Below are 23,116 nucleotides of genomic sequence, written 5' to 3' on the forward strand. Positions count from 1 at the left end.
AAAAAAAAAAAGTTTTAAATAGTAAATTTCTGTGCACCCATGCATTAGGAACACTTAACATCCATCCAACCATCCATCCATTTTCTTTACCGCTTATCCTCAATAGGGTCGCGGGCTGCTGGAGCCTATCCCAGCCATCTTTGGGCGGGAGGCGGGGTACACCCTGAACCGGTCGCCAGCCAATCACTGGGGAACATAGAAACAAACAACCATTTGCACTCACATTCACACCTACGGGCAATTTAGAGTCTCCAATCAACCTACCACGCATTTTTTTGGGATGTGGGAGGAAACCGGAGTGCCCGGAGAAAAGCCACGCAGGCACAGGGAGAACATGCAAACTCCACACAGGCGGGGCCGGGATTTGAATCCCGGTCCCCAGAACTGTGAGGCCGATGAGCCAGTCGTGTCCATCTGTGTTGAATGGAGTCTACTTCTGGCATCAGGTATTCCAGCACAGGACATCAGGACTAGATTCCTGTGCATTTTTGGTAACTTGATCGCTCCCCAGGTTCTCTATTGGATTGAGGTCCGGGGATTGGGTTGCACACATCATAACATTAATCTTATGCTCCTCTCTGATTGTTGTTTTTCCAGTTGTTGTGCAGGTGTATTTGCAGCAGGAAACATGACGCGACTAAGGAAACGTGACGTATGACGACAGTGATCTAACACAGACTGAGGCCCCAATCACACAGAAATGTGTTTCAGTGTATCTGCAAAGGTTATTTATAGTTTGTGCATTCCGCTCACACGGAGCCAGCGTTTTAGAAGCCCGAATCTGATCTTTTTTTTTAAAACCAGGTCCCAGAGTGGATAAATCTCAAAACGCTGCCCTCGTATTTCCATGTTTACAACACATACATGTCTTTCCTGCAATGACAACATGGTTTTGCCAGTTATTATGTGACCAAGCGTGAACACTGCCAACATTAAAAACAACAGTGGTGGATTATACGTGTTGCAGTCATGCTGCAGAAACTCCTGAACATGATACGGCTTTTCCAGCAAAATCTCCACGAAAATCCAATTCTCACAAATGTCTCCTTTATTCCTCGCTTTGCATTCACCACCATTTCTGTGAGTTTGTTTTCATCGCGCAGCTTCTTATGTTATTATTATATATCTATATCTTATATTATCCCTGTTTTTGGTGACTTCCTGTGGCAGCCTTACACCGCCATACAGGTTTGGCATAAACAGATGGACAAAATTGTTGGTACCACTCTGTTAATGAAAGAAAAACCCAAAGTGGTCACAGAAATAACTTGAATATGATATGTAATCGAAATCAAACAATGAAATACCTACATTGCTTTTGACCTGTGGTTGAACAGAACAGAATTATTTTAAAAAACAAACTCATTAAACAGGCCTGGACAAAAATGATGGTACCCTTAATATTTTGTTGCACAACCTTTTCGGGCAATCACGGCAATCAAATGATTTTAGTAACTTTCAATGAGACTTCTGCACCTCTCAGCAGGTATTTTGTCCCCCTTTTTAATGAGGAAACTGCTCCAGTTGTCTCAAACACTGATGTTCAACAATTTTTTGATCAGGGCTCATAGAAAACCCCTTCGGAGTGTTTCAATTATTTGCTCTTAGCCATTCTTGCGTGTTTTTAGCTGTGTGTTTTGGGTAATTATCCTGTTGCAAGACCCATACCTGTGACTGATACCAAGCTTTCTGACACCGGGCAGCAGATTTCTCTCTGGAATACCTTGTAAGCCTTGAGATTTCATTGTACCATGCACAGATTCAGTACACCCTGTACCAGATATAGCGAAGGAGCCCCAGAACATAACACAGCCGCCTCCATGTTTCACAGCAGGGACAGTGTTCTTTTCTTGGTATGCTTAATTTTCACATCTGTGAACATAGAGCTGATGTGCCTTGCCAAAAAGTTCCAAATGTGTTTCGGCTGTACAGCGGACATATTCCCAGAAGGTTTGTGGCTTGTCAACATGCAGTTTGGCAAATTCCAGTCTCACCTTTTTCTGATTTATTTTCAACAGTGGTGTCCTCCTTGGTCGTCTCCCATGAAGTCCACTTTGGGACAAACAACGACAGATGGCGCAATCTGACACTGATGTACCTTGACCTTGGAGTTCACCTTTAATTTATTTGGAGGTTCTGGGTTCTTTTGTTACCATTCATAGTATCCGTCGCTTCAATTTGTCATCAATTTTCCTCTTGCGCCCACGTCCAGGGAGGTTGGCTACAGTCCCGTGGATCTTATATTTCTGAATAATATGTGCAACTATAGTCACAGGAACATCAAGCTGCTTGGAGATGGTCCTATAGCGTTTACCTTCAATGTGCTTGTCTGTAATTTTCTTTCTAATCTCCTGAGACAACTCTCTCCTTCACTTCCTTTGGTCCATGTTTAGTGTGGTACACACTGTCACCAAACAGCACCGTCACCGTATAAATAGGCCGACTGACTGATTACAAGTTTGAAGAAAGCTGTAATGCCAAATAGAGGAAACACCTTCATTGAACATGTCCCTATTGTCAAATTATTTTCAACCTTTTCTCGGGGTAACATCATTTTTGTCCAGGCCTGTTTCATGAGTTTGTTTTTTTAAATAATTCTGTTGAACCACAATTCACAAGAAATGTCTGATTTTCATTGGGCCATTTTCATTACATTTTCCATCCATCCATCCATTTTCTTCTGCTTATCAGAGGTCGGGTCACGGGGCAGTAACTTTAGCATGGACGCCCAGACTTCCCTCTCCCCAGCCACTTCATCCAGCTCTTCCGGGGGGATCCCGAGGCGTTCCCAGGCCAGCCGGGCATTACATTTGTATTTATTATTATTTTTGTCAAGATTCAAGTAATTTCCGTGATCACTCTGGTTTTTTTTCTTTCATTAACAGAGGGCTACCAACAAGTTTCACTAAATACAAGCAAACTGATGAGACAACGAGGCACACCTGGACAAGACACAAGTAGTGGGAGGAACCTGATAGGTAGACACAAGCAACGTTTTGGAACGGCAAGGTCAATTCCATTGTTTTTGTTGTATATTTAAGACATTTGGGTTTCAGATCAAAAGATGAATATGAAACAAAAGTTCAGAATTCCAGCTTTCATTTCATGGTATTTGCATCTAGATGTGTTAAAATGTGTAACTCACGACAGAGCACCTTTTCAAGTGAGCAAAAGTATTGTATTGTGTATCATAAGGCAACGTGACCTCTTCAAGTATCCTAATGTTGCCAAACTGCTCTATGATCCTTGGATCTGTGATATACTGGCCAAGAATTGTCTGAGGTCACCTGACAAACTGTTTTGCAGCCCCGATACGATCATCTTGTTTTCATCAGTCCACACAGTGTTGTGTTATTTCTCTTTAGGGCAGCCAGTGTTTTATTTGGCAAATTATAGCCTCTTCAGCTCCACGTTTTTCAAAAATGACACTTTCTTGCCAAGAGCTAGGCGCTGACGTAGAGATCTTTAAGAAATGTAGGCGAATTGTGTAATGATGTGCAATCACCCTGGGCTTGAATGCCATTTTACAGGTGCCAAAAGTTGGTTTCCATGCAACACAAATGTGAAGCAGCTTGCAGGAAAAGTGGTTTGTAAGTAAGTAAGTAAGTAAAGTTAGTTTAGTGATTCACAGAACAGCAAATGTTGTCCAGTTAATAGTGAGATTGAGTGGTTCAGAAAATGGATGCATGTATGGATGGATGGATGGATGTTTGTAAAGGAAAATCCTGACTGGTATTTGTGTTTTACATATTTTTTTTGTATTTCCTTCACTTCACTCTCTGTAAAGGACTAAGAAATTAGAAAATGTTTTCATGTTATCTGACGGCCAATGAAGTTATTTAAAATTTAAAAAACGGCGGCGGTGTGGGACAGACAACTGTCAGAGACAGGCCACACGTAATACCTGGATCAGACTACAAGACAAATTTGCTGTTTCACGATTGCACTGTCCGACGACTGCAATAAAATCTTGTATTCCGATACCACCGCATCCCGTTTTTTACTAAAATTGGGCTTTATCTTGTCAACTCAAATGCGACCGGATACACTCGTTACTGTAGTGACGACAACAGTGGAGTGAGCCGGCCCGAATGTATTATAAGGGCAAAATGGGGAAAAACGTGTGTTGGTGGTCACCGGTGCTCAGGACAGGAGAGAACGTTCATTTAAGGCTTGCTTGAGGTATGTTCACGTACTATTAATACGATACGTCTCACAAGCAGGCAATAAAATGTTATGTAGCCTAGCAAGCTAGCGGTAGCACGAACGGTTGGACGTAAACATGCCACCATTCTGTCGAATCATGCTCTAACGTTTCGGTATGGGTGAAGTAATTTAATTAAAAACAAAGTCATTACAGTAAGTTAGCACCCATTATATCTGTCATTTAATGTTGGTTTGACCTGACTGATTAGAATACACTATCTGACGAGAGCAGTGATTTCCAACCTTATGGAGGCAAGGAACATATTTTACAATTGAAAAATCTAACGGCACACCAACAAACAAAAATGTCACAAAAAGTGGATACATTAATTACTGTATTTACTTCCTGCCATCTAATAGAAGACCATTCATTTGTTCTGTCTGTCACTATGCCTCACTGGCATAAATAGAGGAACAAAGATACATTATTTATTGTAAATATAATTGTTTGAGCAATTAAGTACACAAGTATATACAGTAAATGAACAGGTCATTTAAATAGACACATTCCTCCATCTTGTGATCGGATCGTTGATCGGTTATCGGTTTTTTAAACTCGCTGATCAGTGATCGGCCCCAAAAATCCTGATCGTGTAAAGCCTAAAATAAACTATGCCGACTTCGAGCTTTACTCACTTTTTTTCAACTGCTTTTATTCTGAACACAATTGTTTTACTCTGGGAACTCTGTCTGGTGTACTGATTTATGATGACCACTGTACAGTATAGGGAGTTTTTTATTTATTTATTTACTACACTCTAGCAGCTCATTGTTTATTTCCTCAGTTATAGATTTATTTGGGAATTTTTTTCCTCCAAAAATTGGCCCATGACTCATATTTAATTTCGTTTGTTAGAAGATTTGAGTAATAAACTACGCGGCACGGTGGCTGACTGGTTAGAGCGTCAGCCTCACAGTTCTGAGCGTCAGCCTCACAGTTCTGAGGACCCGGGTTCAATCCCCGGCCCCGCCTGTGTGGAGTTTGCATGTTCTCCCCGTGCCTGCGTGGGTTTTCTCCGGGCACTCCGGTTTCCTCCCACATCCCAAAAACATGCATGAATTGGGGACTCTAAATTGCCCGTAGGCATGACTGTGAGTGCGAATGGTTGTTTGTTCCTATGTGCCCTGCAATTGGCTGGCAACCAGTTCAGGGTGTACCCCGCCTCCTGCCCGATGACAGCTGGGATAGGCTCCAGCATGCCCGCGACCCTAGTGAGGAGAAGCGGCTCAGAAAATGGATGGATGGATCTGTAAAGTATTTTCGTCTGCAGTCCCACCAATGCTAATGGGTTCAGCATGTGTGTGTGTGAAGAACCAGTCTGTGCATGTGTTCAGTGTTTACTCCCTGTTCTGTTCTTTTTTCTAAGTGTTTCCGAGCCTTGGGGGAACAGATAGCAGTCAAAACAGTTCGTCTGTGGTTTTTACATCAAAATAGTTCCAAGTCCGCCCAAGAGGGTCATAGCACAGAAAAGCAGTCACAGACAAATGCCTGCACTCACGCACGCATGCAATGTGTCACGACTTATTAGTCGGTTGCATAAGCATAATTGTGGAGGGGGAGACTGCAGAGGACATAAGTATGATATTGAAATTTTGTAATGCAATGTGGCATTATTATCAATTGCTAAACTACACAAGCAGTATCAGAAATCAAAAACAGCATATATCAAAACAGATGCATATCCATCCACAATCACCTTGATACATGAAACAAAAATACCTGTATGGACTATGTTGTCACTGTTGTACTTTTAGATACTGGTAATCATTTTATTTTCCAAGTTTGTGATGACTTGGTATTCGGACATACAGCGGCTGAAATAAGTATTTAACACGTCAAGTACAACAAATAAACTCAGAAATTAAGTTGTGTGTAATAATGTGACATGACACAGGGAAAAAGTAATGAACACGCCAACTGGTATTTATTTAATACTTTGTACAAAAGCCTTTGTTTGCAATGACAGCATCAAGATGGTGGGCTTCTTTTATGGACCTTGAGTTTCAGTTCTAAAATTCCATGAATTTTCAATTGGATTCGAGTCAGATTATTGGCTGAGACATTCAAGCAGATGTTTTAGCAAGGGTCGTACAACTAAAGTGTAGTGGGATGGACTGTGTAAATTATAAAAGTCTATAGGACAAGAATGTGAGTGAGGGGATACACAAGCAATTCACATATTCATAAGTTATTTGTCGCAATAAGAGAGTGGCTCCACACCCAACGAAATAGTCCCAGGGGTGTGTGCCTGTGGACACAAACAAGTGAATTGACACCGGTTTGCATTCACAAAGACTGATAGAAGTGTCCTCTAATTGCTGTGCCTGCCCCACGGAGGCTGAGGACCCCACCCAATCAATCGAGGGACGGGATCGGGCCCAGAGGTCCACCCGAGAGCAGCCCACACGTCCCACACCGAGAGACCCAGGGCGGTCCGCTGGCCCCACCGAGGCTTCCCGACAACTGGCCACCCGGCGGAGGCCGCAGGGACCCAAAACCATTTAAATGTGGGTTTAAATGGAATTATTGAAAATAAATAATTTATTTGAGGTAAGGTTTTCATTTTTATTGTGGCTATTCTTCCCAGTAGTGATATTGGCAAGTTATTCCAGGGTCTTAAATCATCGGAGAGTCGCAGAATTTCAAAAACTCATCACGAAAGAATCAAAATCCGGGTCCGTCAATAGGGACGTGTTGAAGCGCCATGTTGGTGTGGGTCCCAAACTTGGCTCAACTTTTAGATTGAGAGAAATGCATGGTGCATGGTCGTTGATGATGATTGGATGTATTCTGGGGGTAATTATTTGAGCTGCCGAATTGTGTGAGAGAAAAAAAATCTATTCTTGAGAAGGAGCGGTGAACCGACGAGAAAAATGTGTATTCTCTTTTTCTTCATTTTTTCAGCCTCCCTATGTCAACAAGATCAAAGTCGTCCATATACTGCTCTAGAATATTGGGGCATTGTGGCTGATTGCTATTTTTGAGATTTGATCGATCTATTAGGGGATTTAGCGTAAGGTTAAAATCATCTACCATGATAATTGTAGAATTGGCTAACAAGTGTGAAAAGAGCATGTGAAAAAGGGCTGGATCATCTTTATAAGCAGCGTATACATTGACAATTGTGTAATGCTTGTTAAATATTGTAGCTTGTATAATTATGTATCGGCCTTCTGGATCTGTTACTGTACTATTTATTGTAAAAAGTAGTCTTTTATGCACTAGTATTGAGACTCCTCTTTGTCTACTGTTATAAAAGGCAGAGATAGCCTGAGTGAAATTAGAGTCGAGGGATTTTTCTTCTGACTCAATAAGGTGTGTTTCTTGTAATAGGAGGAGGTCTGTTTAAAATGTAGTTATATAATCCATAATCTTAATTCTCTTTCCCTGTGATCGAATGCCATTGACATTCCATGACACAAAAGTTAAGTGTGACATATAATGGGTGCGTGTATCATACTTTGAAATAGATTTGGTACTATGCAATCTTTGTTGTTGTTTTTTTGCCCGTTTTTGCGAGATTTTTTTGGTATTGTGTTGACAAATGTTATTTAGAGAGGGTGATAGAGATGCTATATTTTAGTACAGCAAAGCCAGGGTACATAGAAGGGTAAAGAAAGAAAACTGAACATAGAAAATAAACAATGACAAGGGGATAATATGGCGTGTGGTGGTTGTTTGCAGTGCGCAAGAAGAGTTTTGAGCGACTTGTGTGTTTAGTACGTGTGGAAACAAGCAGAGCAGAAAAGCAGACAGACCGTTTTTTTGTTTGTCTAAGCAAATGTTTTTACGCCTCTCATTGATTTCCTTGAGGAACTGATCGTTCATTCCAAACAAAGCTTCCTTTGAGCTTCCGACCTTTTGATTTTACAAACACTTTTTGCTGAAAGTGTTCAAACTTCGCAATGATGGGACGTGGTCGGTTTCCTGGACAACGGCCTGCCAATCGGTGGACACGCTGAAAGGTAATCTTGACTGTATCTTGCTGTATCTTGACCGCGGACATCATGAACTTTTTAATCTGCACCTCTGGGTCTTCCGGAGCATTTTCTGGAATGCCGGAGAAAATTAGATTGTTGTGCATACGTCGTGATTGAATGTCCAGCGTAGTTCCTTTCATGAGTTTATATTTCTGTCGAAGAGTTTGTATTTCCACGTTGACATCATGTTTGATCGAAGCGCAGTATTCTCTAATCTTAGCTCCCTGGCCTGTTGTTGTGTGAACTTTAAGCTCTTTCTGAGTTCGGCGATCTCTTGGCGAAGCAAATCAAGTGTAATTGACAATTTCTTGTTGATTGAGAGGAGGACACTCGTCTGTGTCTCTGTCGAATCGAGTAAATCCTCAGTTGAAGTGGAAGAATCATCTGTTTTCCTCTTCAGCGGCAGCTCAACGCGCTGGCTCAGATCATCCATGACAGGCGAGTTGGCGTTGACGTAGCTGCGCGGATCGCAAGTAGCTCTCTACGAGTTGCCGCTGCTAGCGAAGCTGGTGAAGGAAAAGAGAAAAGAACGAAGCAACCATCCGCCGCAGAAAAAGGAAAAAGACTGTCATGTAATAACTGCTTTTCCAAGTCTATGCAAGGGGCGCCGCCATGTTTTTTGTCTTTGGAAATCACGCAATCTCTCGTGTTGTCACAGCATGCTCCCAGATCTGTCACAGCATGCTCCCGGAACCCGGTCTAACCCAGCTCCGTGCAAAGTTACACCACATGCCGAGGAGCACCTGATCGAGGCAAATCTATGGTGGTATGGTTGGCTTTCCACTTAACATATTATGGCCCCAACCATGCTCACTGGAACATTCAGAAGCTTAGATATGCGCCTGTAACCAATGCCATCATTATGTTTTGCAACAATTAGTTTGCGATGGTCTTGAGACAGCTCTTTGCTCTTACCCTTCATGAGATGTGTCTTGACTCACACCTTGGCAATGAGACCTTTTTGTAGGCCATCAATTACGACTGAACCAGCTGATATTCATTTGCACTGACATGTGGCTGGATTGCTGTTTGATTATTGATGGATTTTAGGTGTTGTCTTGACTTTCCATGCCTTTTTGCACCTCCCTTTCTTCATGTGTTCAATACTTTTTTGCTTTGTCGTTTCACATTATTACACACAACATAATTTCTGATCTTATTTGTTCTACTTTCTTTGTATGTATGGATTACTTGGGTTGTTCCTGACATCTGGTGAAAATTCCATGTCAATAGCACCTTTGGAAATATATTTAGTGAGAAAAATGGTGACATGTTAAATAATTATTTCAGCCACTGTATTACATTAGATGTATCAGTGAAATGGTGATATCCGAGAACATCTCAAGTATAACTATGAATAGTGCTATGAACAAATCGGTGCTAATTTCAAATTCACACGGGAGTGTGGCAAAAAATAAGAAAAAAATCAGAATTCTCAGATTTGAATGAACAAAAGAATGATCAAAGAATAACATACTACTACAACATGCTGCCCCGCTGCATTTACTTCCTTTGTTTTACGGTCAACATCTTGACGTAAGGGGCACAAACATATGCGCAGTTGTAAAGTAGCTTCCAAGTGCTGTCGTTTATCATGTATCACAGATGCACGTAGCCATCTCCCTCGAGATGATAATCTCTGTGGAGCAAGGTGTCCCATGGCCATGCCCAAAGAGCTGCATGGATATTCATGACCGTGATAGAATGACTGGGAGAAACTTCTGCAAGATTAATTCATCACATTGTGGAAGATGATTGCTAGCCGCTAGCAGCTAACTTTCTGAGCCAGCGTGGATTTCAGCATTTTCCAGCACAGACCAGGCATCCTGGTTAACTCATTTAATGCCACGGACGTATTAATACGTTTTCATAAACCCATCCGTTTAGTGCCATGGATGTATTAATACGTTTTCAGTGGTTTTTTTAAATAATATTGTAATAGAGGGTTTGACGCAGCTCCACAAGTATCTAAGGGTTGGGAAGGATTTTAGTATGTTAAATCGACATCAGAGGGCAGCAGTAGCTTTGATCAGAATTTTGTCAGCATGTCAGAGGAAGACTATTTCCCTCTGACTATATTACTATGACTACATCTGATGGTGGAGCGTTACAGTGGCGTGGTTGAGCGAGAGAGACACGGTGAGCCAGTTGGAGCGAAAAACAAGCAGGGCTTCCTCCATAAGCCTGCAGAAAGTCACCGACGAGGTAAGAACCTGCTAACTTCAAAGCTAACATCCATAGACTGAGCAATTACTCCATTTTACCATTTTTATCATGCAACGTGCACTAAAAAGCACGATAGTATGTCCTACGATACTACATGTTTACTAATCATGCATCCTGTAGACAAACACGTGGAGCACCGCTAGCTACATGAATTGGATATGTATTTGTTTACTGTTGTTCTTTTATTTATAGACAGTAGTGCACCAAATTATAATTTTATGACAATGTGACGTGTAATGTAGAAATTATTTTACCTTTCCTCATCACATTGTAGCAACAAAATAAATATTTTGTGGTAAATGTACATATTTCTATATTTTGCAGTTGGTGCAACCATCAGCAGATGCACTCCCACACCTGTTGGCAAGAAAGGTGAAAAAAGTATTTTTTTCCCACTTCACTGCAGCAATAAAATGTTTCACTTTTATACTAATTGTTTACTTGTTATCATTTACAGGAGGTGCATCAAGCAGTGGTGTGGCTGTTCATGGCTGGTCGTCTGCTGACTGGCAACCCCCAAAAGTCCAACATGCACGCACCCAAACATGCACAGACACATGCATACACACATGGGCACGGACAAACACACACACACACACAAACAAACACACACACACACACACAGCTGTACATACTTGAAAGTTCATGCATCATCAATTTGAAAATGCATGTGTTAGACTTGTAAATAAACTGTACTTTCCCATCAAAATACCCTTTTTGAGTTTTTTTATATTGTTGTTATAAAGTAGGAAAACATTGTTTAGATATTTGAGCTATCATAAAAGTAAAAATATTAACATCAAAGTGAAAGTTCTGCTTGAAATGCATCATTTCACAAAAGGCTCTTTTTCTCTGTTTTTTTTTTGGAAACAGGTATTTTCAAGAAACTTACCTATGTTCAACTGCTGCTTGCAAAATAATGGTAGAAAGTAGAAATTTACTTTTTTTTCCTGATGAAAGAAGAGGGTTAGATATTTCTTTTGGTGAGCGTTATGTTTCTATAGCTATCGAACACAATTTTTTGTAGGCCTTCAAAATCAGTTAAAATTGTCAAAAATAGCTGGCACCTGGCTCTCACGATTTCTGAAAAACGGCTGGCATTAAATGAGTTAAAGTGAGCCATTTTAAAGTAAAAAGAAGCGTTTTGACAACCTCTTTTTGGCAGTTGCTAGAATGTGTCAGCGTACCCTCTTTCTGGTGTTGACAAAATCTGCGACCCCCCAAAAAAATTTAAATAAATAAAATAAACAGCTGCTAGGATAGTTTTCAAATAATCAAATTGTTTTTTAAGTTGTTGGACAATTACGTCTATTTGGAATATTAACGTAATATTTTGGAATAGTACAAGGAGTAGTACAAGGAGAAACGATTGTGATTCGTCAGTCATTCGTTACTGTCAATGCAGGTGAAACTGTGACCAGCACCGCCTGACTGGATAAACACGCAGGAATTTGGGTTAGCCTCAAGACGATAGCTGAAGCTAATGCCGCTAGCCACATATAGCAGCTTGTACTTTGCAACGTGTGGAATGTTAATCTGCCCTCCCTGAGCGTGGTTTAAACTGTATATTGACAGCCCAGTTGGAGTTTACTGTAAAATTAAGCGCAGAACAAAAATTATTATTATTTTATATTCAAATACAAGACATATCGTTTTAGAAATCGCCATATTGATACTAACAGTCAATCGAAAATTCTATTGACGGCCTTGCTAATATTAGCATTCGGTCACGGGAGGGATTTACCTTCAAACAACAAATATTCACACATAACGTAACATATACAGACAGGTAATATAACAATACTCACGGGCATATAGTTTTCTTAATCTGTGAAAAATTTGTTTATTATATATCGCAACTTTCTTCATCTACTCTTTTTTTTTTGCTTACTGAAAATGAGTCAAACAGCAATGACACTTACGGTATCTGAAGAATCCAATATAACATCCACTATGGGAATATTGATTGATTGAATTTGTTGCATAGACACGATGAGGAGTATGAGGAAGATCTTGAGCTGCATATACAGTTGACTTTACGCCTATAATTAGCATTTTATGCTGATCGGCTTTAACATCATAATTCGCTGAAGATATTTACTCCACATCGCCGTCAAGTTAAAGTTATTTTTAAAAAAAACATGTCGGCGGTGTGGTACCGATAACACGTAATCAGACTACAAGACAAATTTGGTCTTTCACGATTGGACTGTGTCAGACTACTGCAATAAAATATTGTATTCCGATACCACCACATCCCGTTTTTTTACGATCACTGGGCTTCATCTTGTCAACTCAAACGCGACAGGATACACTCGTTACCATGGCGATGACAACACTAGTGAATCACGCAGGGGGGAAAATGTGTATTGGTTGTCACCGGTGCTCGGGAGAGGACGTTCCTTTAAGGCTTGCTTGAGGTATGTTCACGTACTTTTAATACGACACCACTCGAAAGCAGGCAACAAAACGTTATGGAGGCTAGCAAGCTACTGCTAGCACTAACTGTTCAAAGCAAACATTCTGTCGAATCATGCGCTAAAGTTTGGGTGTGTGTGAAGTAATTTAATTACAATAAAGTAATTTAAAGAGCATTCATTTGTTATGTCTGTCACTATGCTTCACTGGCATAAATAGATGAACAAAGATACGTTATTTATTGTAAATATCATTTTTGAGCAATTAAGTACACAAGTATATCCAGTAAGCGAACAAGTCATTTAAATAGACACATTCCCTCCATCTTGTGATCGGATCGGTGATCGGTTATCGTTTTTTTAAACTCGGTGATCGGTCATCAGCCCCAAAAATCTTGTCGTGTAAAGACTAATATACAGTCACATAAATAGACACACAAAAAGGTTTTCTGAGTCACATAGACTATATGTTGACCGACAAGCATACAACAAATAAAAACAAATCATTACAAATACAACTCATCATTGCCCCAATTGTAGTTGTAATTAGTGGGAGTCCTGCATGTTTCTCTTCAACAAACAACAATAGAGAGGACATTCAACTTGTCTGTCTGCTGCCATCGCTGCACTATAACGCTCTGTGGAGCAGCGAAATGTCCGGCAACACATAATACAGCTGCGTGGGTCAGAGATTTTAAAAAATAAGCTTGTTTCAAATGACAATAGCTGTTTGCTAACGTTTCCTGTTACTATCAACACAAGTCTTAACATTCATTCCTGTACATCGGGACTGGCTGCGACGTACGAGGGCATGGTGTGAAGTGAAACTCCATCTTCGTCGTCAAAATGTTATGGCTAATAATGCACACACAACAACTACAGTGATACCTTGAGATACAAGTGACCCAACTTACGAGTTTTCGATACACGAGCCATCATTCGGCCGTTTTTGCTTTGACTTGCGAGCGCTTTATGGTGGCAGTAACTCACTTCCCAATAAGCACCACTTTAACAAATGGTGAACATTTCATCAAAAAAATGAGGTTTCAAGTTGTTTAATGCCACTCCCAGTTGATGTTTATTGTCAAACTGAGCATAAAATAAAGACAATTATAAGTTGTGTATGTAAAACAACCACAGCTTTGTCTGAGGAAAGTCCGCTAGCTTAACGCTAACAGACAATAACCAAATGAATGGAAAACCGCACTGACATGCTAACAGCATCGACAGTTGCGGTTTTAGAACCCTTTAAGAAACGGATATTTGAACGCATGTGATGGAACAACACATATAGACAGATAATATAACATTACACACAGGCAAATGTTCTTAATCCTTGACAAAAAAAAAGACTAATATTACAGCAACGTACTAAGTGCGAGAACAGCAGAAGAAGAAATGTATTCTTCTTTGTTTGTCTGCATGATTGTACTATATAATAGTTCCTCCAGTGGCCAATAATAATAGAATTTTTTCCTTATTGTAAAACAAAAAAAATGTTTTCTGGGGGGAGTAGTGGAGGCCGGAACGGATTAATGGCATTTCCATTCATTTCAACGGGAAAGATGGTTTGAAATAAGAGTGTTTTGAGTAAAAGGGCATGCACACAGAAAAAAAAAAACTTGTATCTCAAAGCACCACTGTATGTGCTAACAAGACCTTTATTCATCATAGAGGTTGTTTGCTACACACACCAATATTGCTTAACAACACTGAAAGTGTCACTTTATGTCACTGGTGCCTGTCCCAGTTCGCCTGGCACCCAAAATGATGTGTGCATTACAGCGCCTTGTTGAAGAAACAGGCATGTGTCTTCTTGAAAACAACCAATACCTCTTGGCAAGACCAGGAGCAATGACCCATGTCCGAGGTTCAGACTCGCCCATTAAAAGCTTTGTGGTGCAAAGTCTTCCATGTCATTTACATCCAACAAGCTACGTAAGCATACAGCTACTTTGTCTACCTTGTTAAACATGACGGACACTGAGATGGAACAGCTGGCTAATTTCCTTGGGCATGACATAAGAGTCCATCGTGAATTACGAAGGTCAACAAAGTTTTGATGGCACTCGAACAAGGATGATTAGCCAACTTTCAAGGCCAGAACTTGGATCAAATGGAAATATATTCAGATGGTGGTTTATTGCATTAAAATATTTACAACATATTTGTTGTTTGGTCACATTAGACTTACATAAACTGTACTTTGAATTGTTTCCACGGAAAAATGTATTGGCCGTGATAACACGCAGTAGATGCTGGGTCTGAGTTCGGAGCCATTACTGTCATGATGATATTTATTGATGAAATCAATCATCCAGCTGGCACAGCTGGCAAGCCAATACCATCACCACCACCAGACACAGGAAAAAAAAACAGCGGAGCCACCGAGAATCGCAGGCAGCAAAAAAGTACGAGTCGTTTCATCACCTCTTTCATTGTTCTCACAAAGCATGACTGTAAAAAGTGTTAACTTGTCAAAAGAAAGTCCGGGACAGAAAAAGTGTTAAATTCTACGTTTACAACTGCATTATGGCCAGGAAGAGGAAAATGCAATCTGTATAGTGTGAAACTATGTCAATAAAATGTTCTCAATGCAAGTTCAGTGTGTAATACTTCCCTTATTTTAGTAACTACGTGTGCCGGGTCGACAGAATGACCATATCTGGTGGTGATGCATTGCGAGCGAGCCAAAACATCAATGAAACGTGGGCAACTGTGTGAAGGAAGGGGAAAAAAAATTGCACCGTTATACACATAGGAGTGTCGAAGAGCATCTACAATGCCCTTCCACACATGTAAACCAACACATGTATAAGTGTATACGTGTGCGTGCGTGTGTGTGCGTGCGTGCGTGTGTGTGTGCGCGTGTTGGACCTAAGTGAATCTAAGTGACACATCTCTGCAGTGAGAAAATAAGTGGGTGTAACCTGTAAGAGCTACCTGCGGTTCCACTGACAGGGACCTGACAGAAAGCATCAGAGCTCTGTGATCTCACGGCAGACACTAAAATCTCACTGGAGGAGTCTTAGTTTGATGGCATCTACCTCCACCATCCACATAGAATGATAAACACTCAATGTTGGTATGATATGACATAGCGACCTGAGAAATAATTGATTCAGATGATTCTGAATGTATTCAAAATTAGTCATAATTATTAATTATTAAATAATGAAATGGCCGGGAGTAGCTTATCTATAAGGACATGGCTTTGGAACGGGAGGGTCGCATTCCGAATCCTGCTCCAAACAAAGACAATGGCAACTAACTGTTGGAGAGATGCTAGTCTGCCTCCTTGCTACTGTCAAGGTGCCCTAGAGCAAGGCACCACACCTCCCGGCCACCCTAGCACGAAAGATGCATTACTGTTCGAAGGGGAAATTATGTAGTTTGGGTTTGAAATATATTCTTTGTAACACCAGTCCTGGAACCTCAGAACTCTGAGCTGTGGATGTGCTAACCACTCGCCACCAGAGATGGAAACACCTGCCCAAAACCAAGTGCTTTCAATCAACATGGTAAAAGTAGATGTTAAGTGTGGAATTCTTTATCATTTGTGTATTTTGATTGAAGAATTTCAGCGAGTTTTTATAAAGACACCTGTGCACTGTTTTAAATTGTGTGGGAGGGGGAAAGCACACCACACATCATCTTTAATCTGTGCAGAATTTCATGAAGCAAAAGTTTCCTGACTACCAAACAGCCAACCTTACTTGTGCCTTTGTGGAGCACAAAGGCATATTCATGATGGGGATGGTTGATTCCCTCCACTCCGTTCATATTAAAACATATAGTACAGTAGTAAATATTTAGTACATAGCCAACACGTTTGTTCTTGACCATTGATAATTTGTACTGTAAAATACAGTATTTTCACTTACTTTTACTGTTTTTTTGGGGCAAGTGCAAAACACCAAGGGTTTAGATTTGTACAGCACAAGTAGTGTTAATGTTATTCTTGGCCCTATGTCTGCTGAAACTCCGTCGTTTAAATATGCATCAACTTTCAGTGTGCACTGCATGTCTGCTAAGGGCCATGTTTTGAAATGCTGCTCCAGATGTGAGTCTCAGTGTCCTGCTGAGAGAGATGAATGGCTCGGGGTTCTGCTAGCTACCTACAGGTTCACTTCCTTAATGAGCAGAAGAATCTGCTGAGAGCAAGATATGATTGATAGCGTCACAAGAGAACAAGAGGGAGGGAAACACAGCAAGAGCTTGTGATAAAGATGGAGGGGCGGTGGGCTCTAGCAGGCAGGCAAAACAAGAATTGTGGCACTGGCCTTTGACAGCTTACTGCCCATAAAACACCATGCTGCCAAGACAGGGCACTTCCTGTTGTTAGAATCTTCTCTGATTTGTGTACGTCATTTAAGATGGATATCCTTCCATGATATGTAATTCATTATACTCAACAAGTCACAACTTTTTTTTTGTCTGACAAAGGATCTGTGCAGAATTTCATGAAGCAAAAGTTTCCTGACTACCTCACAGCTAACCTTACTTGTAATGTGGATTGATGTAAATGGTACGATTGGAGGTGAGTTGTAACTTAGCTCATACCCGTTCAACTTATTCGTCACAACTTTTTTTTTGTCTGACAAAGGATCTGTGCAGAATTTCATGAAGCAAAAGTTTCCTGACTACCTCACAGCTAACCTTACTTGTAATGTGGATTGATGTAAATGGTACGATTGGAGGTGAGTTGTAACTTAGCTCATACCCGTTCAACTTATTCACAATTATATCGATGCTTATTCCATCCAGACTGCAGCTGCTGATGTACTCTGCAGTACAGCTTTGCTTTTATTACATTAAGAAAAAGTGTGTCATTCCTCTACAGTAAACCATTATCAATCCAATGTTAAATTTACTGCGATTGGCTGGCAACCAGTTCAGGGTGTACCCCGCCTCCTGCCCGAAGATAGCTGGGATAGGTTACAGCACTCCTGCGACCCTTGTGAGGATAAGCGAATGGATGGATGGATGGATGGATGTTAAATTTATATGAGATGATGAGCCCCGGAGTTCCCGGTGAGGGTTGGACTCCGCCAAAGCTGTGGGTCGTGACCGAAAGAACAAGATCCCGGATACAAGGGGCCGAAATGAGTTTCCTCCGCAGGGTGTCCGGGCTCTCCCTTAGAGATAGGGTGAGCAGCTCGATCATCCGGGAGGATCTCAGAGTAGAGCCGCTGCTCCTCCACATCGAGAGGAGCCAGATGAGGTGGCTGGGGCATCTGATTCGGATGCCTCCCGGGTGAGGTGTTCCGGGCACGTCTCACCGGGAGGAGACCCCGGGGACGACCCAAGACACACTGGAAAGACTACGTCTCTCGGCTGGCCTGGGAACGCCTCGCGATCCCACCATTGTCTGGGGGTTTATGCCCTTGGTAGAGTCACCCATGGCAAACAGGTCCAAGGTAAGGGACCAGAAACAGCACAGCTCAATTTACCTTCGATGATGAATAACTTAAATGGACTTTGGTTTCACTTGCCTTCACTTTCACCGGGACCCCCTCTGGAGCCAGGCCAGGAGGTGGGGCTCAAAGGTATGCACCTGGTGGCCGGGTCTGCACCCATGGGGCCCGGCTGGGCACAGCCCTAAGAGGCAACGTGGGTCCCCCTTCCCATGGGCTCACCACCTGTGGGAATGGCCAAGCGGGTAGAGAGCTGGGTGGTGTCCAAAGGCGGGGACTTTGGTGGTTGGATCCCCGACTGTAGAAACTGGCTCTAGGGACGTGAAATGTCACCTCACTGGCAGGGAAGGAGCCCAAGCTGGTGTGCGAGGTTGAGAAGTTCTGACTAGATATAGTCGGGCTCACCTCCACACACACAAGACAGTAGCCTCCCTCCGCCTTCGGGTGGGGACAGGTCCTGACTGTTGTTTGTGCCTAACTACCGAACAACAATTCAGAGTAACCAGCCTTTTTGGAGTCGTTAGAGGGGTTGGAGGGCTGGAGAGTGCTCCCGCTGGGGATTCCCTCATTCTGCGGGGGGATGGGGGACTTCAATGCTCACGTGGGCAATAACAGTGAGACCTGGAGGGGCGTGATTGGTAGGAACGGCCCCCTCCGACCAGAACTTAAGTATTGTTCCGCTATTAGACTTCTGTGCTCCTCATGGATTGTCCATAACGAACACCATGTACAGACATAAGGATGTCCACATGTGCACCACGACACCCTTGGCCGCAGTTCAATGATCGACTTTGTGGTCGTGTCATCGGAATTGCAGCCACATGTCTTGATGACTTGACATGTCTGGTGGTGAGTTGGACATCAATCCCATTTAGGCTTTTATTTTGAAGTTGGCACCGGAGCGCAGTGCCGCAGCTTAATGAAGCCTAAACCATACGTTTGCCCCCTGGTGGCTGGCTGACTAGGTTGGGGGCACTGCTGCAAATAAAGAAGCACTTTTCATATGCAGTAGTGCCCGCATTTTGATTTTCGCAGACGATCAGGCTCATTTAATCGTGGCAGCCAAAATCGCGATCACGATTAAAATTTTATTAATCATGTAGCCCTAGGGACAACTCTAATGTCATACTACCATAAATTTGCCTCGATCAGGTGTTCCTCGCAAGATTTCTGACAGAGGAGTTCAAAGAATAATCAGAAGAGTTGTCCAAGAGCCAAGGACCACCTGTGGAGCGCTTCAAAAAGACCTGGAATTAGCAGGTACTGTTGTCACAAGGAAAGCAGTGAGTAATATACTCCGCCACCATGGCCTGTATGCACACTCACCATGCAAGACACCATTGCTGGGAAAAAAAAAAAAAAGCATGTCAAATCTTGTTTAAAGTTTGCTGAACATTTGGACAAGCCAGTTATATACAGGGAGAATATAGTCTGGTCTGATGAGAGCAAAATTGAACTGTTTTGAATGCCATAATGCACACCACATTTGGGGGAGAAATGGCACTGCACATCACCCTAAAAACACCATACCAACAGTGAAGTTCGGAAGTGGGAACATGATGGTGTGGGGCTGCTTTTCGCCAAATGGTATTGGTAAACTTCACATTATTGAAGGAAGGATGAATGGGCAAATGTTCCAAGACATTCTTGACAAAAATCTGCTGCCATCTATGAGCATGATGAAAATGAAACGAGGGTGGACATTTCAGCAGGATAATGATCCAAAACATACTGCCAAGGAAACTCTCAATTAGTTAAAACAATAATAATAATAACGCTGCTAGAATGGCCCAGCCAATCACCTGACTTGAATCCAATTGAAAATCTATGGGAACAAGTGAAACTCAAGGACCATAAAAAAAGCCCACGGAACCTTCAAAATTTGAAGACTGCTTGTGTTGAAGAATGGGACAAAATCACACCAGATCAATCCATGCGACTAGTTTCTCCATACAATAGGCGTCTTAAAGCTGTCATTGCAAACAGTCTTTTGTACAAAGTATTTAATAAATACCAGTTGGTGTGTTCAATACTTTTTCCCTGTGTCATTTCACATTATTACACACAACATAATTTCTGAGCTAATTTGTTCTACTTTCTTTGTATGTATGGATTACTTGGGTTGTTCCCAATATCTGGTGAGATCTTCAGGTCAATAGCACCTTTGGAAGTATATTTAGTGAGAAAAAATGGTGACGTGTTAAATATTTCAGCCATTACATAGACAAACAACCATTGGCACACACATTCACACTTACAGGCAATTGAGTCTTCAATTAACCTACCATGCATGTTTTTAGGACGTGAGAGGAAACCGGAGTACCTAGAGGAAACCCACGCAGGCACGGGGAGAACACGTAAACTCCACACAGGCGAGACCAGATTTGAACCTGGGTCCTCAGAACTGTGAGGCAGATGTGCTAACCAGTCATCACTGTGCTGCCCGTCAAATAATATAAAAAATAAAATTTGGATGGAAGGACACCTTTAACATTCTAATTTATGTTAAAAATATTTTAAGTATTGCGTGTTGTAACAGCCAGACTTCATTAGCACGTTTTTCACATCCTTTATCTACCAAACCGCTGTACCCTAAAAAAATTCTCAATAGAGACGACTTTTTCGACAAGGGGATAAGTCGTCGGGCTCACTGACTGCTCACACCAACAATGGGAGGGTAAAGGGTCCTGTCACTTTGCCTGTACTGACGACTCCAAAAAAATAATAAAAAGAAACATACCACTGATGGAAAGCTTTAGCAGTTTTGAAACCGTGACTTTTTAAAACTGTGAACCGCCTCATGCCTACATGACCACTTCTCAGAAGTTATTTTCCCAAAATAATGCATTTTTGTAGCTGTAATTGGAAAACCGTTACACTGTGAAACCGCAGTGTTTTTGCTCCTGGTTATGATAGCTTCAGAATCTGATATTTGTAAGCTCAGACTTCGATCTGAGCACCGTACTCCTTATAGCCCAGACGTAGAAGAAAACGGGTGATTGTTGTCACATGTAGTAATACAGCCTCTCCTTGCCAGACGTTTCTGCAGCTTTAGTAAATGTTGCTGTCCTCCTTGACCAGTTTTCATCACTTTGGAGGGATGTCCAATTCTTAATAACGTCACTATTGTGTTATATTTTCTGCACTTGAAGATGACTATCTTCTGTGTTCCACGGTATATATTATTAATTCTTTTGTACTATTTTCCTGACTGATAGCTTTGAAGAATGAGACCGCTCTCATGCTGTGGAAGCTTTCTGCAGACAGTGACTTGTGCGGAAAGATGTGACTAAAAAAATAAGAGGAAAAAAATCTGTGTGTGGGTTGAGGAAATGCGTTGTACTGGTTGAGGTGCAATATGTCGTATTTTAATCCATGTCAAAATGAGCAGACGGGGCTTACCAACCCTGCACAAGTTACAATGTAAAAAGCCAGGATTCCTTTGCAAAATAATGAAGTGATGACGGAGAGATGTCATGACTGGGGATAGCTTTTATCACCCTTTTTAATACACCAAACCACTCAGTCTGTCATGTCACGGCAGTCATTGATTGACCTGATTCACGCAAGGTATTATTAATCAGCAAAGCTAGAACAGGTTAATGCAGAAGGGGACACATTTTAGTACACTATAATGCTCCGTCAAATTAACATTAATGTATATTTTATTCACAGTTTATCCGTAACGCTTAAAAGAAATCCTAAAATCTGGTGAGATCCATCAGTTGAACAGATTTTTGTGTTATTACAGTTGTTACGCTATTTTTTTAATACTGTTTATACGATATTTTTGTCTTATCCATTGCGCTTGCGCTTTCTCGATATGTTATGTTAAAATGTGCTTGTATTGTTTTAAAAGTGTTTTTAAAGACCTTTAAAAAAAATATTCTAATAAACATGCCTATATAAATTTCTATATCGCGGATTTCACTTATTGCGGGTGAGGGGGGGGAATTACTGTTTATGAATGATACATTATTTGTTACTACACCATACGTCTTTAAAACGCTCCAAAAAAAAAAAAAAAAATTAAATAAAGGACGCGAGAATAGTGTTAGTTTGGGAGTCTCGTTCAAGTAAACTTCAGGACAACTTTTAATGTCAAGACCTATTACACTGTAATGACGACTTCGTGATGTCAAATATATCAAACCGCTAATAACTACATGTTGGTGTCTTACCCGAGTTGAATTCCTTTGGTATTTGGCTCCACACTTGCTTTTTAGATGCAGCCGAAATCCTTGGTGTTTCAATAAAAACGCAAAAGTGAGTGGGGGGCTCGGGGGGGAAGGGGGAGGAAGATGTCAGTCTTGAGTCATTCCCTCCATAGAGCTTTCCCGAGAACAAGGTACAGCTCGGGTGCTGCTGTTGTCTCGCCTCTTGTGAATATGTGGCGAGGAAGAAGAAGAAGAAGAACACCAGCGTCGCAGTTCCATCCCTTCAAGTCAACTGCTGCTGTGAGGCGTTCGCTGTCTGCTCGTAATTTGCGACACCCGTCACTGGCACGGGTCTGGGCGATCCGTTTACACAAAAAAAGAGAGAACGAAATAATGCCCATTTGTGATTTGTTTTCCCGTTTATTTATGTTTTTTTAATCATGTATTTATAACGTTTAAAAGTATAATTAAAAATAACTAATGCACATTAGTTCTATCTTGAATGTATTCTGTGCAATTTTACTTGCTATGTTGCAAATTCTTGTTTTGTATTTATCGAATCCGGATTAGATGTTTGTGTGTATTTCGTTATCTCCGACAACACCCAAAGGTAATCTAGCACTTTTTCTTTTGACACGGTAAATGCTGCAGGGATGTGACCGACAAAGAGAGGGGCGGGTGCAAGCCCCTCTCATCTGTTATGCATTTCCCT

General features: G+C 41.4%; 1 protein-coding gene and 1 long non-coding RNA gene across 3 annotated transcripts in view; one reads left to right on the top strand and one right to left on the bottom strand.

The window, feature by feature from the left end:
* sertad4 (SERTA domain containing 4) overlaps nt 1-22,698 on the bottom strand; it is a 54,134-nt gene extending 31,436 nt beyond the window's left edge. The window contains exon 1 of the mRNA XM_061795076.1: nt 22,429-22,698. The gene's annotated coding sequence lies outside the window, so the exon portion shown is untranslated. The remainder of the gene's footprint in view (nt 1-22,428) is intronic.
* On the top strand, nt 6,241-13,149 carry LOC133488300 (uncharacterized). Of its 2 annotated transcripts, XR_009791607.1 has the most exons (4): nt 6,241-8,172; nt 8,588-10,392; nt 10,738-10,785; nt 10,871-13,149. It is a non-coding gene; the product is annotated as an uncharacterized LOC133488300 (long non-coding RNA). The 2 variants fall into 2 exon arrangements; XR_009791606.1 differs by having other exon boundaries at nt 6,241-10,392.
* Nucleotides 22,699-23,116: the final 418 nt, after the last annotated feature.

The sequence above is a fragment of the Phyllopteryx taeniolatus genome, chromosome 13, assembly GCF_024500385.1.
Source record: "Phyllopteryx taeniolatus isolate TA_2022b chromosome 13, UOR_Ptae_1.2, whole genome shotgun sequence".
Classification (NCBI taxonomy): domain Eukaryota; kingdom Metazoa; phylum Chordata; class Actinopteri; order Syngnathiformes; family Syngnathidae; genus Phyllopteryx; species Phyllopteryx taeniolatus.